This window comes from Oculina patagonica, chromosome 4, assembly GCF_052425735.1.
Source record: "Oculina patagonica isolate OP01 chromosome 4, crgOcupat, whole genome shotgun sequence".
NCBI classification, from domain to species: Eukaryota; Metazoa; Cnidaria; class Anthozoa; order Scleractinia; family Oculinidae; genus Oculina; species Oculina patagonica.
Window position 1 is genome coordinate 42,637,121 of NC_135761.1, and position 14,469 is coordinate 42,651,589.

The 14,469-nt window shown below is 39.8% G+C and overlaps 3 pseudogenes; 1 reads left to right on the forward strand and 2 right to left on the reverse strand.

Moving 5' to 3' along the window:
- LOC144648488 (uncharacterized) overlaps positions 1-14,469 on the forward strand; it is a 344,754-nt pseudogene that overhangs the window by 41,055 nt on the left and 289,230 nt on the right.
- Positions 6,233-6,893, reverse strand: LOC144647907 (uncharacterized; annotated as a pseudogene).
- On the reverse strand, positions 8,935-13,121 carry LOC144650209 (uncharacterized protein C17orf113-like; annotated as a pseudogene).

The window sequence follows — 14,469 nt, forward strand, 5'->3', positions numbered from 1 at the left end:
AGCTCAGCTTGTCCCCTGGCGCCAAGTTGGCGCATAGGGCCTCCACATGTGCTCTCCATCGACTCCTGTCTTGCGCTGCAGTGCGCACCTCTCCAGGACTGCCATCCTGCTTTGGACCTCTCCTTTTCTACTTTGCCCTTTGCCTGGTGGCATTACTTCTGTAGAACAGATTGGCTCCTTTTATCTGTTCAGTAAGGCACTCACCAGGCGCCATTATCTCGTTTTTTTGCTCGAGTGTTTCACACTAACTTTCTTGTCAAGTGTTTTACACTAACTTTCTTTTTGGTTGGCCACCTAGTAAATGTTTATTGTCCATTTAATAACACTCGTATAAAAAATTAAAAAATGCTCAAGTTTGTTTTGTAAACTTGCCTTCTCGTTTTGGTATTGCAACAGTGATTTATTGGGTGATAAATCAGTCATAGAGCCACCATATACAAGATGTTAAAAAAGTCCGTCTTCCACATGGTTTGATGCCTTTATACTTAGTTCCGGGTTCCGGTAGAGATTTCCTCCAGGTTTGTTTTCTTAGCTTCTCTAACCTCTTCAACTTCTCTTTCGGCCTGGCGCACGCTACTGGTGTACACGGCCGTAACAGCACGATATTCGTGCTTCGGCGAATTGCACGGTTTGTGTGCATAAAAACAATTTAGGCACGGCTTGGGCACAGTTTAGGCACAGTTCATGCACAACTTACGCACGGTTCAGGCACGATTTAGGCACGGTTCAGGCACGATTTAGGCACGGTTCAGGCACGATTTAGGCACGGTTCTGGCACGATTTGGGAACACTGTAGGCACAGAGTATGCACATTTTACGCCAGATTTCAATGCATTGTGAATGTACTACAATAACGAAGTTAAAGATTTTCTCATCGCATTTTAATTGATAAAATGTCGAAGACGATAGCGTTAAGAATGCGTTTCGATTTTTCTTCTTTTTCACTGAATGAAAATTTATCCTAACACCTTGGAACAGGTTGTGAAAGTGGCAAAAAAATAAAGAATGTTTGTACGTGCTATCAGACTCACGATTGCTTCGATTCATGATCTTGCTAGCAAATATTTCATTGCGTGACAAGCAGCTTGTACTGAATATACAAGCCAACAGGATAGGTACAGTACCGCTCAAATGTAAGTTGACAGTCTCGACTCGATCCTCAAGACTCGAGACTCGAGACTCGAGACTCGAGACTCGATCCTCGAATTGTTCGAGTTTCGAGTCTCGAGGATCGAGAAACAAGGCGGTCTCGAATATTCATAACTCGCAAGGCTTTCGAGGAAACGATTTATTTCTCGAGGAAAGAACAAAAGCCGCTCGCACCTCATGTACAAGTGTATCGCGTCCACATTCAGCGCATGAAATATAAACCTTCCCCGACATGTAACATTCAACAGTACGATATATTCGCGCCGATCGTAATTCCGTTTGCTTACCTAAAAGTACTGACACAAACTCGTGCTTGAAAGCCGTGATCGACGACTTAAATTTAGAAAAGGACGTGAAAAGAACGTGTAGTTCAAACTTGTGCTCTCCCTTGTCAACCCGCCGTAAGTGCATGTTTTCAACCACGAAGATATTTCAGTTATTGGTTTACAAGTTCATCCTTAGTTTTCGCAAATAAAACTACAAATTTAATTTCTTTCACAAAATGTTCTGTAATTCAGCATCTGAAGCATTCGATGCGAAACGATGTAAATGCCACGAATCTTGTAAGCTGAGCCGTAGAATATAGCACCGACAAAATCGCGCAAGCAAGTTTCAGACGCCTGAATTTCAGACGTCTCTTTCTGGTCGCTACTGAAATTCAGATAAGAATTTCCGTAAATAAAACCGGTTCTTAAATTTGAGTTGTAAAAATTCTGTAGACGGCAAACGAAACATTCCACGTGAAAAACATCGAAGCCGTGAAACCTTCCGTGTAAATAAATGGCAAGACAGACTTGTGTCGCGCCATCGCGTCTAGCTTGAAATGAGCGTGTTTTATTTTTTGTGAATTTGGCATAAAATTCTTAAAACCTAAATTCTTCTTGAATGAAACTTGTCTTCATTTATAACACAGATATCGGCGTTAATTATTATTACAGCTTTAGAGAAGTTATACAAATTTTGATTTTTAAAGCGGCGCAGTTATAAAAGTTGGCAAAATTTGCATATGTCAAAAGTAATTTGAACTCTCGAATAAACTCCAGGGTAAATAAATGTAACACAACGCCCGCACGCAAGTATCCGATTTAGATTCTTTCATACACACGTAACTGCGTTTTTCAAAAGAAAACTAAATGAAAGAGTGATCTTTAAGGTTTAATATTTGTATCCTAAATCATAGCACAAACAATCGTATGCATGACATTGCACACGTGCTTCATGTTTGTCCGCAGGTTGTATTTGTCCATGTTGATTCGGCGGGACCGCACTAACTCCAACTTGGTTACTTCTGGTTCGATTTGCCCTCAATTCATTCACTATCGACGGTTTCGAGCTCCTATTTCGAACTTTTTGGGACGGTTCGAAATATTAAACGACCAAGCGCGCGTTGTTACAGCAGAGATGAGTAGCCGGCACGCTGGCTTCGACCATAGTACAACACTCGAGAGTGCGGCCCGCTTGAGCAATTTTATTCTCGAGGAATCATTCAAGCGACAAGCTCATTATTTTTCTCGACTCGAGACTCGATCCTCGAGACTCGAGACTCGATCCTCGAGCCTCGAGACTCGAAACTCGAAATTTTCGAGTTTCGAGGATCGAGTCTCGAGGCTCGAGGATCGAGTCTCGAGTCTCGAGGGACTGTCAACTTACATTTGAGCGGTACTGTACTTGGTGATTTCCATTTTCCAGACCATTAAAACTCGATATCAGCTGATGGCTTTTTACCTCGTTAACAGCATTGAACTACCATCACAATTTCTGTTACATAATTGTACATTTAACTGGAAAACTTGTTTTACACAACAACGAAATCGTAGAACTGCATTTGCATGCTTGCTAGACGAGCCCTAGACGAAGTGTCTGTGTTGACATTAACTTTAATGCAATTACAGACTGGCCAATCAGAAGCTTTGGTTCTCATGGTTGAAAGTATAAACCTTGAGAAGAAAAGTCCGGCTGGTGTGGTTCATTCTGTTGAAGCAGAGAGGAATATCGCCCTGTTTTCCTTTGGTTCATGATTTATGCAAGCTTTTTAGTTGAGACTTTGAGACTTCTGATTGCAACAACATTTATTTCAATAGAACAAGCATAACTCATCAGTTTTTACAACATTTAAAAAAGATCAAGTATCACTCGATATTTGTGCTTCAATTTGACTTCAGACGGTTTGACCCTTCACTTAACGTATAACTTTTGGCTGCATAAAACAACCAGTTACAAAGAAAGTAATCTTTCATCCTTTCGTAGTGAGCTTTCTTTTTTTTCCGTGAAGGACGGGCACATCTACCCGCAGTTGCAAGTTGTAGATCTTTAGTAAATAAATAAACTCTAAGGTAAGCAATTGATTTGTATCTTTTGACTTCTTTCTATGTAGTTTTCTAATCTGATCACTTTTCATTTTATTATAGAAATTTACTTTAAAGTTACACAATGTTAATACAAACCTTACCTTGTCTTGACAACTGAAATTTGATTTCGGGCCAGAACTCTTGTTGAGAAATTTTCTCTTGCACGATTTAGGTTTTGGTACAGTTCAGGCACAGTCTAGGCACGATTCTGATACAGTTTAGGCACAGTTTATGCACGGTTTAAGCACGGTTTGGGCACACTTTAGGCACACTTTAGGCACAGTTTGGGCACAGTTTATGCACAGTTTAGGCACGGAAAAGAGCGTTTTTGTGTTTAGGAAACGATGGTCTAACATCGAAAATCTGGTATTATTTTGAAAAGGGATTGTATAATCTCGACAAAGCTATGACTGACAAAAAGCTGATTTTATGTCAATTAGAGATATGGTGTTTTTGAAACACAAAGATAAGTGGATAGAAAGAACAAGCGAGTTTTAGAATGCACGTTTCGGTGAAAACGAATACATCATCTTGTGGGTCGCAAAAGTGATCAGGTGAAAAAAAGGTCCTCAGCTTTTTATAAGGTGAGCTTTTTTTCAAGATTCAGAATGTACATAGGTTAAAGATTCTCTCTAGGAAGTTTTATCACTGTATTCCTTACTAAAGTCGAGAAATCCTAAATGTGCCTATGTTAGACCGTAAATGTTACGCGCCATGTCAAAAAAGCCGTTTTCAACAGTGTTTTTTTAAATTATTTTTCATCAAGATACACTTTAAAAAGAAAATAAGTCTTCCAGAAGAAATTTCTTTGATAGTTTAAAATTGTGTTCAAATCTTAACAAAATCCCAATTTGGACAGCTTAACTACAGCATTTTAAAGTCAAATTTACAGCACTGATCACCAGTAGCGTGCGCCAGGCCTTTCTTCTTTTCTTTCATTGTCCATTCGTTTTTTCCTCAAAAAACCAAATTGAAATAGACTCATTCTGGCTTGTTTTCAGGCATCAACAACTTGATTGCTGATGCCTGTGACAAATTTATACCAAGCATAAAATGGGTTGATTTGATGTTGCTTGGAGGTGCTACATCATTATTCACTGTTGAAGCAGAATCAACGTGATCAAGCCATTTATCTACTAGCTCCGTATGTTTGGCTGGTCTTTGGGTGTTTTTTGTTCTCTTTCTTACTTGAAGGCGCTCCGTCATTATTTGATGATCATGTCCTTTATCTAGCTTTGGTGTTTGGCTGGTCTTGATTCTATATCGTGTAGTGTAACATCATAAGGGTTTTTTGCTACTGCCTTTATCAAGCTCTTGAAATCTAGTATCTTTCAGTGGGGCACGAACTTACACTTGTGCCTTGAACTGTGGGAGCCAGTATTTTGGATATGTTATTCCTAAGATGGGAACTTGAATTCCTTTTTTGTGGAAGAGGTATTTGCCTCACCTAGGTACTCCATGATGTTAGCATATGGTTCTTCAATTTACACTCTTAGAATTGTTGGTTTCATTGGGAGCACCAAAGTTTACATTTTTTGTGCTCCATTGGTAATTTCCTGCCTGTTCCATCCATTATCTGTTTCTCAACCACAGAAACACCCATCCTCTTGTAGGTTTTTAAGAAACACTTCCCAAAGGAACCATCTCCAAGTGAGATGCATAGCTGAACATTTATGCTTAAGTCTCTTAAACTTATGTTGTCAACTCCTTTTCCGCACCAACCCCTTGCTTAATTTTTTGCCTCTGTATACAAGGCTTCACAAATTTACTAAAAATGTGCTGAACTCTTTGATGTTGACAGTACTGTTAAAAATTGCTTTTTGTAGGTATATATGTGAACTGACTTCAGTTATTCAAGTTCCTATTTACAACTTGGTGAAATTGTTGGGTATGAATAGTGTATGTCCTAGATGCTGAGAAACTTACCTGAAGTCTACATTGAACAAAGAGATGCTGCATTAAGGTTTGTTATTTTTGTGGCATTTTTTACATCAATTTCCGAAAAATTTACACAGTCTTTCTCATAGTTTTGATGCAGTCCTCCATTCCTGTTCACACTCTTTCATAATCTGCGCTTGTTCAATGGCCAGTCTTTTGGTGTTCTCTACTCTTTTTGCTGTTTTTGTGTATTCTGAAGCCTACGAATTTCTTCATCAGTATGATCTGTGTGAAATCGTCCTTCCACTCCTATCGCATGTATCAATACAATAAAACAATACATACTTTATTGACTTTCCCCTAGAGGCTTTTCAAAGACAATGAAATAAATACAATAATAATTTAAAACTACTTAAAACTCTAAGATGATATTCATACTTAAAATTAATTAACTAGGATTAAGAATCTATAAAATCTTTGATAAGTTTACGTTTTAGATAAAACTTAAAAGCAGATACTTTCTCGAGAGTTTTTAGAGAGCTATCCATGGAGTTCCAGATACTGACTATTCTGTAGTAAAACGTCGTCTGACCACTGGCAGACTTGAAAAGAGGAATGTTCAGTATTTGTGAACTTCTTGTGGCACGTCCGCTTATTTCTCCTCGCTTACTAAACTGGGAAGACAGATACTCCGGCATGCGGGATGTTAGACATTTGAAGGCCATGATAGCGCTCCTGAAATATAACTGAGTCGCAACTGGTAGCCATTTAAGCTCTTAAAACTGGTGTGATGTGATCATATTTGTGCGTACTGGTCGCAATTTGAGCGGCAAAGTTCTGAATACCTTGTAATTTATTTATATTACTTTTTGATGTATTGATGTATTATCAGTTTCAGCAATTAGGAGACAGTTTAGTAAAGAGAATGCAGAGTATAAGTCAGGTGTTGCTTTGTGCTTCATAAGACTGACAAGACTGTTAACTCCTTGTCATTCACTGTTGGCAGACACTTCTCAAAAACCACCTTTTTTCAACTGCTTTTTGGCATCTGTTGGAGATTACAGTGATTACACTGACACTGAAGAAGCCTTTGTGACAGGATCATTAAAGAGATCCTGGAATCGCTCAGCTGTGCTGTGACCAATTTGATCTAAAAGGTTTAATCTGACCTTCTGAAACTGTGCAACATTGCTGTCATCCCTTGTAATTGCAATATCCCTGAACACATGACCTTTACCTACTTCTTTTAGAAATGTCTTAGCCCTCGGGCCATCGGATGACCTTATGTTTAGGCAGTGGATTTCAAATTTCTGTACTGCTGCAGCTGCAGTTGTAACTGTCAAAAATTAGGCCTGAAACACGTTACAAGAACATACAGCTGCCTCTGCAATGTCCCATAGAAAACATGTGAACAGCAAACCCTTTGAATGATTACAAGAACTTGACACAAAATGCTGCTAGTCTCTACCTTCCACTGGAACCAATTTGCAGCTCATTTGTGTTCTGGCAGTGCATCATAAGAGTTCTGTCTCCACAAAGCAGTCTCTGAAGTGCAGTCTGGAGTTGTGGTAACCACGTAGCTTCAAAAACATTTGTTTGTTTATTAAGTAATTTTAACCGCAATTAAGTGTTTATTCTCTTTCACATAGACAGCATAATCATCATACAGGCTGATGACTTGTAAAGTTGAAGCTGGTGCTTGCCTGATGATGTGACAAGTTGGGATTTATATTTCTTTAAAACTACTTGATCATCTGACACCTTAAGATGGGACAGGGTAATAGAACAGCAACTCCTAAAAGTGCGCATAGCTTCGCCCTCATCGATATTAAGAGTCATAAGACGGAGTCGCAGACGGTTAGCAACAGTTGAGCTGATGGAAGGCTTGGAGGATATGCCGCCCTTCGGTTCAGTAGAAACAAAAAGCCTTCTTGAAGATTGATGTTCATAAGGTCAGCCAACTTGACGTACATGGTGAGATTTATGATGGGACAGACCATACTGTCATGGAGACACACCTTTTTTATGGGGTCACGCCTTAACATCAAAACCAGAGTCTTTTCCACAAGGGTTTTTCCCAACTTTTGATGAAACAATCAACCTTGGTTATCAGGGAGTAGGAGAACCTCTTTAGTATAAACATGGCCAAGATCAGAAGCTCTGTCACCAGAGTAGAAATCCAGACACAAGAAAGCTTGATCATGACTGATAATAACCCATTCCAGCAGGGATATAGATGGCAAAAATGCAATGATATAAGATAAGTACACAGTTTAATAAAGTTTGTGAAGAAAAATAGCATGGCCTAGGCAACGGTATTGAGTTATTGTTGGCATTGACAGTTTTTGCAGTATGCCAGGATTCAAAGTCTTACGGACACTATGATTGCCTTTGTCAATTACAAGCGCATTTTCAAAGTCAATTAGGTGTTTTTTTGACTAAACGTGGTTGGTAGTATTTGAGCCTTTTGCATTGTTTTTAAGATTTATTTTGTGTTCCTTTTTTCTTTCACGTTTGGAAGCATCTGCCAGTCTCTCCTATGTAGTTCCAAGAGCAGTCTGAACATGGAATTTTAGTGACTATGTTTGTTTGGTTTCCGGTACACATTAATAATGATAATGCAATTCTTTCTAGTGACCAATGTGTCTAAAAAGGTGATTTCACTATTGTTTTTTACTTTGCAGGTGAATGAAACTTTGGGATATTTCTTGATAATTACAAAACTATCATCCACATATCGCTTCCAAATTCTTGGTGAGATTGGTTAATTACTGATGACAAACTCTTTGATCCCTTCCATACAGAGATTCGTCACAGGGCTTGCAACTGCAGTGCCGTGAAAAAATTTATACAATATATACGGTCTTTGTAGGTGAAATAATTTTTCAAGGGATGAACTCCAACAGAGAGGTCATTTCCTCGGCAGTGAGATTTGTCCTTGCATTTAATGAATTGTCCCTCTTTTGTAATGGATGTATTCACAGGCTTTGTTTACTGGGATGGCTGTGAAGGGCGACACAACGTCGAATAGCACCATAACTTTGTTATCTAAGATTTCTAAATTTAAATTTTTAAATTTTTTTGTTTTTTTTGTTTAATGGTTTCAAGTGCTTTGCCAGCTGCGTGCTCTGGATGCTTTTGTTTCAGCACTGTGAGGCTTTTATAACCCTCAATGTGATTTGCAGTCCTTCGATAAAGTGGTAGTCACCAATCTCTTAAATTGTACTTTTATCTGCCCCTTCCTCCTGACATTTCATTTCATTTTCAATCATTTTTTCCTTTCCTTGCAATATTTCAGATGGCATTGCACAATGCAGGGGTTTCATTAAGTTTTGAAGTAGGAGGGTTCTTTTGATAGAGTAAGCGGGCACCCCACCTACACGAGGGCCGAAGGCCAGAGCCGCTAGGGGGGTCTGGGGGCATGCCCCCCCAGAAAATTTTTAAAATTAGACTCTCGGAAATGCATTTTCCAGCATTCTGAGGTGGAAATTTAACATTCTACATCCTCATTTTGCAAACACAAATTGTGAAAAATTTATGGAGCTTTTACCCACTAGCACATAGTGACTTAATGAAAAACAATACTCATTACTGTAACTGTCCACAACCTTAGAGAATTTATTAAATTGACAATCATTGTGACCTCATTAAACACTACTGGAACTGTTCACAGCCTTTTGGCTTAGAGAATTTAGTAAAATTGACAAGCATTGTGACTTTATTAAACACTACTGGAACTGTTCACAGCCTTAGAGAATTTACTAAATTTAAGTGACTTTGTGAAAAACAATATCGTAACTATTTGCAGACTCAGGGAATTTACTAAATTCATAACATGAATGACTATATCACATCTAACTCATTGGCTTATAATGTTTACTTTGTTTACAAATAAACAGTGTCAGGTCAAAAAAACTGAACTAAAAGTCATCGAAATCTGAGCCATAATCTGAATCATCCCCGTCATCTGCAGGCAGCTCCAATGCTTTGGAAGTGGCATCAACTTGCTCTGCAATTGACAGCTGACTTGGCATGACACTGTCAGCCTCTGTCTGTACACCAGCATCCTGCACAGTTACAACATTCTCACTTATATCACCTGAACTGGTGGCCACTGGTGTGCTGACAAACTTTGGAGGACACTTTCGCTGTGGTTTAGCAGATAACCAAGCTCTAACAGAAACATCAATCACCTCTTCAAATTCTTTACTTCCCACTTTAGGACCATTAATGAGAATGTGTAGTAGGGCGTTGAGCATGTCATTCTTCATTCTACTTCGAAGCCTTGTCTTCATCAGTTTTAAAGAACTGGCACCCCTTTCCGGCCATGCATTTGAGACTGGAAGAGAAATCACTGCCTCTGCCACCTTTGCAACTAGTGGAAGATTAAATGGAACCAGGTCCTTCATGAACATTAGCTTCTGGAGGCACCAATCAGTTGAAGTGACTGTAGGTTTGCTCCCACCAGGGGGCTTTCTAACTTCCTCAGGCAGCTCATTCTTCCATTTTGCCAAGTTGTACTTGAATACCTGCCACTCATCCATCAGCTGCCTTTTGTCGCTGTCTTCATCAAAGAACTGCTCAGCCAGAAGTTTCACTGATGCACTGCCATAATCCCTAAATCCTGGCTGGCCTCTTTCTGGAACTAGTGCAGGGTCGAATATGCTAAAAGCAGACAGGAGGGGAAGGGCGGGAAATCTGCTGTTTAAGCTTCTTTTTAGTGAATTGACATATTTCACCAGGAAATTGGTGAGAAACAGCTTATCTCCATCAGAAGCAGTGAGATCAGCTTGTTCCAGTCTGCCTCCAGGTGATAGATCTCTAAGAAACTCGGTGACTGGTACTCCCGTCTGGACAATGTTGTCAAGATCGTCAATACACTTCTGAATTGCTGGCTTTATATGGGAGAAGGAAATCTTTCCTTCCTGGAAGGTACAGCTAAGCCTGTTGAGAACAGGAAGAACGTGATGCATGACTGTTACCACCCCAATGAATTTCACTTTGTACATTTTTCCACGAAGACCTGATGCTTGAGCATCTTTCTGGTCAAGTTGCCTTAGTGTAAGCATGAGGGGTATGTAATCCTTATGTACACCCTCTACAGCCTTGCCAAGAGAGAGCCACCTTGTGCGAGTAGCCTTAGCAAGTCTACGGACGCACTTATCTTTAGCCTCTTTAGAAGGCTCTTGCAGCTTTTTAACAGAAAGTTGGGTCTTCAGATATGCTGCAAGTCGTTTGGGGGAATTTTCAAAAAATTTCCAGACCTGGAAAAGCCATCTCTCAACTTCTTGCATGTATGCGATCTCTTCATTAGTGTCACAGCAAGCAAGTGACAGTTTATGGCAGATGCAGTGAATGCTGACAAGGTGTTTGTTTAACTCTTTGAGTCTGGTGGCTACCCCACTGGTTTTTCCGGTCATCACTGATGCTCCATCCGTGCAAAGGCCATTGAGCTTTCCAACTGATAAGTCACACTGATTTAACTCCTTTACAAGAGTGTTTGTTATGGTTTCTGCATTTGCAGAATCAGACTCAACAAGCAGATCATTAGCACTAAGAAAGTTAATGTCTGTGCCACCAGAAGTACTGTTCCAAAACTGCACGAATGTGACTAACTGCTCAGTAACAGCAATGTCTGTCACTTCGTCAATTAGAAGGCCAAAAGACCCTGCTTTCTTAATTTCTTCCACTAACATGTTCTTGACCACTTGTCCACTGGTCAAGAACATTTCTCTCACTGCAGCGGGAGATTTGTAGCTAAAATGTTGCATTTTGTCTAGACCAACAGCACGGAACAGATTAAGCAAAGAGAAAAACTTAACATTGGCAACTGCCTCCTTCGCTAACCAGTACAAGGCTGCAAAAGCATTGTACAAAACATCATTGCGAACTGCTTTCTTTTCTTCATACTGTTGATGAAACATTGACACCCTCTGATTCATTTCAGCTTCCACAGCAGCTTCATGCATTTTGGTTAAAGAATGTTCTCTGATGGCCTCTTTCCTGTATCTTGTGCTGGGTGCATTGCTGAATACTGCAGCATTGTTCTGAGTGTTCAAAGTTTTATGTTTGCAGCAAAGAAAACAAAACATGCCTTGGTTTTCTGAGAAAAGAAGCCACCAAATGCCTGTGGTGTTATCAAAGGCTAGTTCTCTTTCTTCAACCCAGCTGTGGTGAAAACGTCTCTTCTTCAGCTTCTTCTGCCTGGCCTCTTCTTCTTCTGAGAAAACTTTTCAGCATTTCTGTTTGCACTCATAGTAGTTGTGCAGGTTAGAAAGTCCACACTTCTCTATCTCTAATAACATAACGTCATCTGCTATTGCTTTAGAAACATTTGCCCCGCGAGATTTTTCTACTGAGACTGCTTCATTAGATGACTGCATTTCTACTTGCTGTGAGGTATCTGAGAATGCTTCATGTGAAGACTGCGTTTCTGCCTCTCCAGTTGCCTCTTGTACCGAAGGCATGGTTGAATTGTCTGCCAAAGAAATGACCAATATTACAATGTATAGGCCTTACCTTATCACATGTGCTGAGTTCACGTTTTTGGTGGATTTCCATTGCAGAATTACATTTCCCTTTTTGTAGTGGTTTTTGTGTGGTTTGTTTTATGAGTTGCTGGAAAAGCACAAAAATTGTATGTGTACACGAGGTTTATCTTCAGTAAAAAACCTAGCCTGCGTAGCAAGCGTTCCCGTGCGAGCGAAGTGCTGTGTCGAGCGCGAGCGAAAGATTCCGGCCGCGCGAAAATTGAGGCGAGAGCAAAATTAAGCGCTTGGAACAGTGCAAAGAATCTGTACATTTTTCTTCAAAATTTCAACCAGCTCCTTTGTCAAAAAGCTGACGGCAATCTTCAATGTTCCACGGACAACATCCGCGCCACACGCTCTCACGCTGTTTTATGTTAGATAAGCTTATTAGGTAATGTAATTAACAATATTGTTTTTAAAGTGTAAGTATTAAATCGAATCATACAACTCAGCGCGATTGCAAGTTCTCAGGGATCCCACAATAAGCGAAGAAGAGCCGGTCTTTGATTATTTATATTTGTATGCATCCTCAAAGACACAGAGGCCTGATAGTCAGGAAGTAAGAAAAAGCGGCGAAATCGGTGGCGAACGAAAGTTTTCAAGAACGGCGATTTCGATTATTGTTTGTATTCAAAGGTCGTTCCGGTTCACTGACTGTTTTGACATGCAAATGAACGTACACTTTATTTATATACGCCAGTGCAAGTTTATTATATTGAAAAAAAGACTTGTGAAGTATTAATCACTCACCTTTTGACTTCTTTGAAACGACGAAGAAATTGTCAAGGACGCCTTGAGCAGATCTTTTATTTGTTGCGGCCATTTTAAACCATGTGCTTTTCAGTCGTGTGAAATGTCACGTGCAAATGTTATGCAACAGCTTGCAAGAGAGGTCCTGGTTACTACTTTGATATCGTAGGCGATGCGTTTCGCGAAGGAACGCGATGCGATCAAACTTTGAAATTTATTACTTTGCTTGAGGAAACCCTCGGTAATCCGGACACAAGAATATTAATTTACATGAAAAAGGACTGTGATGCAATTCCTGGTTAGACTCTGCTATCAATGTAGGAGAATGGTGAAAAGATGTTTCGGTTAGTCTGACTTTTGATAGATCTTGTATTTGTCTACTTGAGACCTCATTTTCGCGAAGGCGGGTACTGTACTTAGAGTAGACGGGTGCCGGTACCCGGGTCCCGGCTTCTAATAAAACCCCTGACAATGAAGTACTTATTGTTCCATATTCATTCTAGTGCTCTTATAGAGGACAACATCCTTGTAAAGGATTGGTAATATTCACTCACCTGGCGTAGTAAAAAGGGCAACTGTTTGTTGCAGGGGTTTTGGGTTTGGAAAAGCTGTTGAGATTTTGCAACCCCTACCTTATTACAACTGGCAAAAAGATTGCCCTGTTTCCTCTCAACTGCAAAGCTGACACCAGTTTCTTGTTTTCTTTTGCCAATTCGTCTGTCTTTATTTGCTGATATTGCAATTCCATATATTTGGACCTGAGATCTAAGCGATTGCAAAATTTGTTGAATTTTTACTTGATACAGAATGCTCTTAACAAATTCTGTTGCATTCTCCAGTGTACGATTTGGCAATTCTAGTCGGTGGAGAAGAAGCTGGAACACCTGTGAGTAGTTCATTCATGGTGTGTTTGAAGAGGTGCATTGCTACAGCAACTCTTGGAACCAGCTCAGTCATTTTGGACTTAAGAGGGACTTTGCCATCTCTGCTGGCTTCGGTGACCTCTGTGACTAACGATTGTTGTCCATTCTGATGGAAGGTGAAGTTGACCACTGTTGTAGATGTTCTTCATCAAAGACTTATCAAAGTTTCTATAACCTCATTTGATAGGTAGCTAGCCACTGTCTCTATTTCTGTGAGTGTCGGCCTAAATGTTAAGGGAATGGCAAACAGAAACCTGTCCACCAAACCATGTCCATGGTCCATTTTGTCAATCATGATCAGTGTGATCATGTTAAGCAGTTGTGTCAAGCCCAGTATGCTGAAAGGCGTTTTGGTTGGGATGACTTTGCTCTCCTAAGTTGAATAGTTGAATAAAGGGAACTGCTTCGTTCACCGAAGAACATCTTACATAAGAGCTGAATGTCCGCAGTGGTGGTGTCCTCTTCTGAATGCACATAGTTATGCGTGTAACACAAGCTTTTTCACTGCCATTATTTCATTTTTAGACAAAAGCACTGAAGTAGGATTGGAACCCTGGAAGCAAACATAACATGTTACACTGATGAATACATATGAAATCATTTTTTGATCATCGATAGCTAATACAGCAACCCAAAAGTTGTAAAAGCTTAAGCAAACAAAAAAGAAAAAAAGTGACCTGTTCTTCAATAAATAAAGTTGATCCATTTCCTGTTCAAAGTCATCAATCCCATTAAAAAGTTCTTGCAAAATGTCAAAGACATCAATGGCATGAATTGATGAGTAAATTGCAAGATAACCTGTTAAATACTTGCTCGTATGTGCTCAGAATGGTTCACAATGTCATTCACTAAACTTTGGGGAAACCCATGGCATGTTTCTTCATGCCTTTT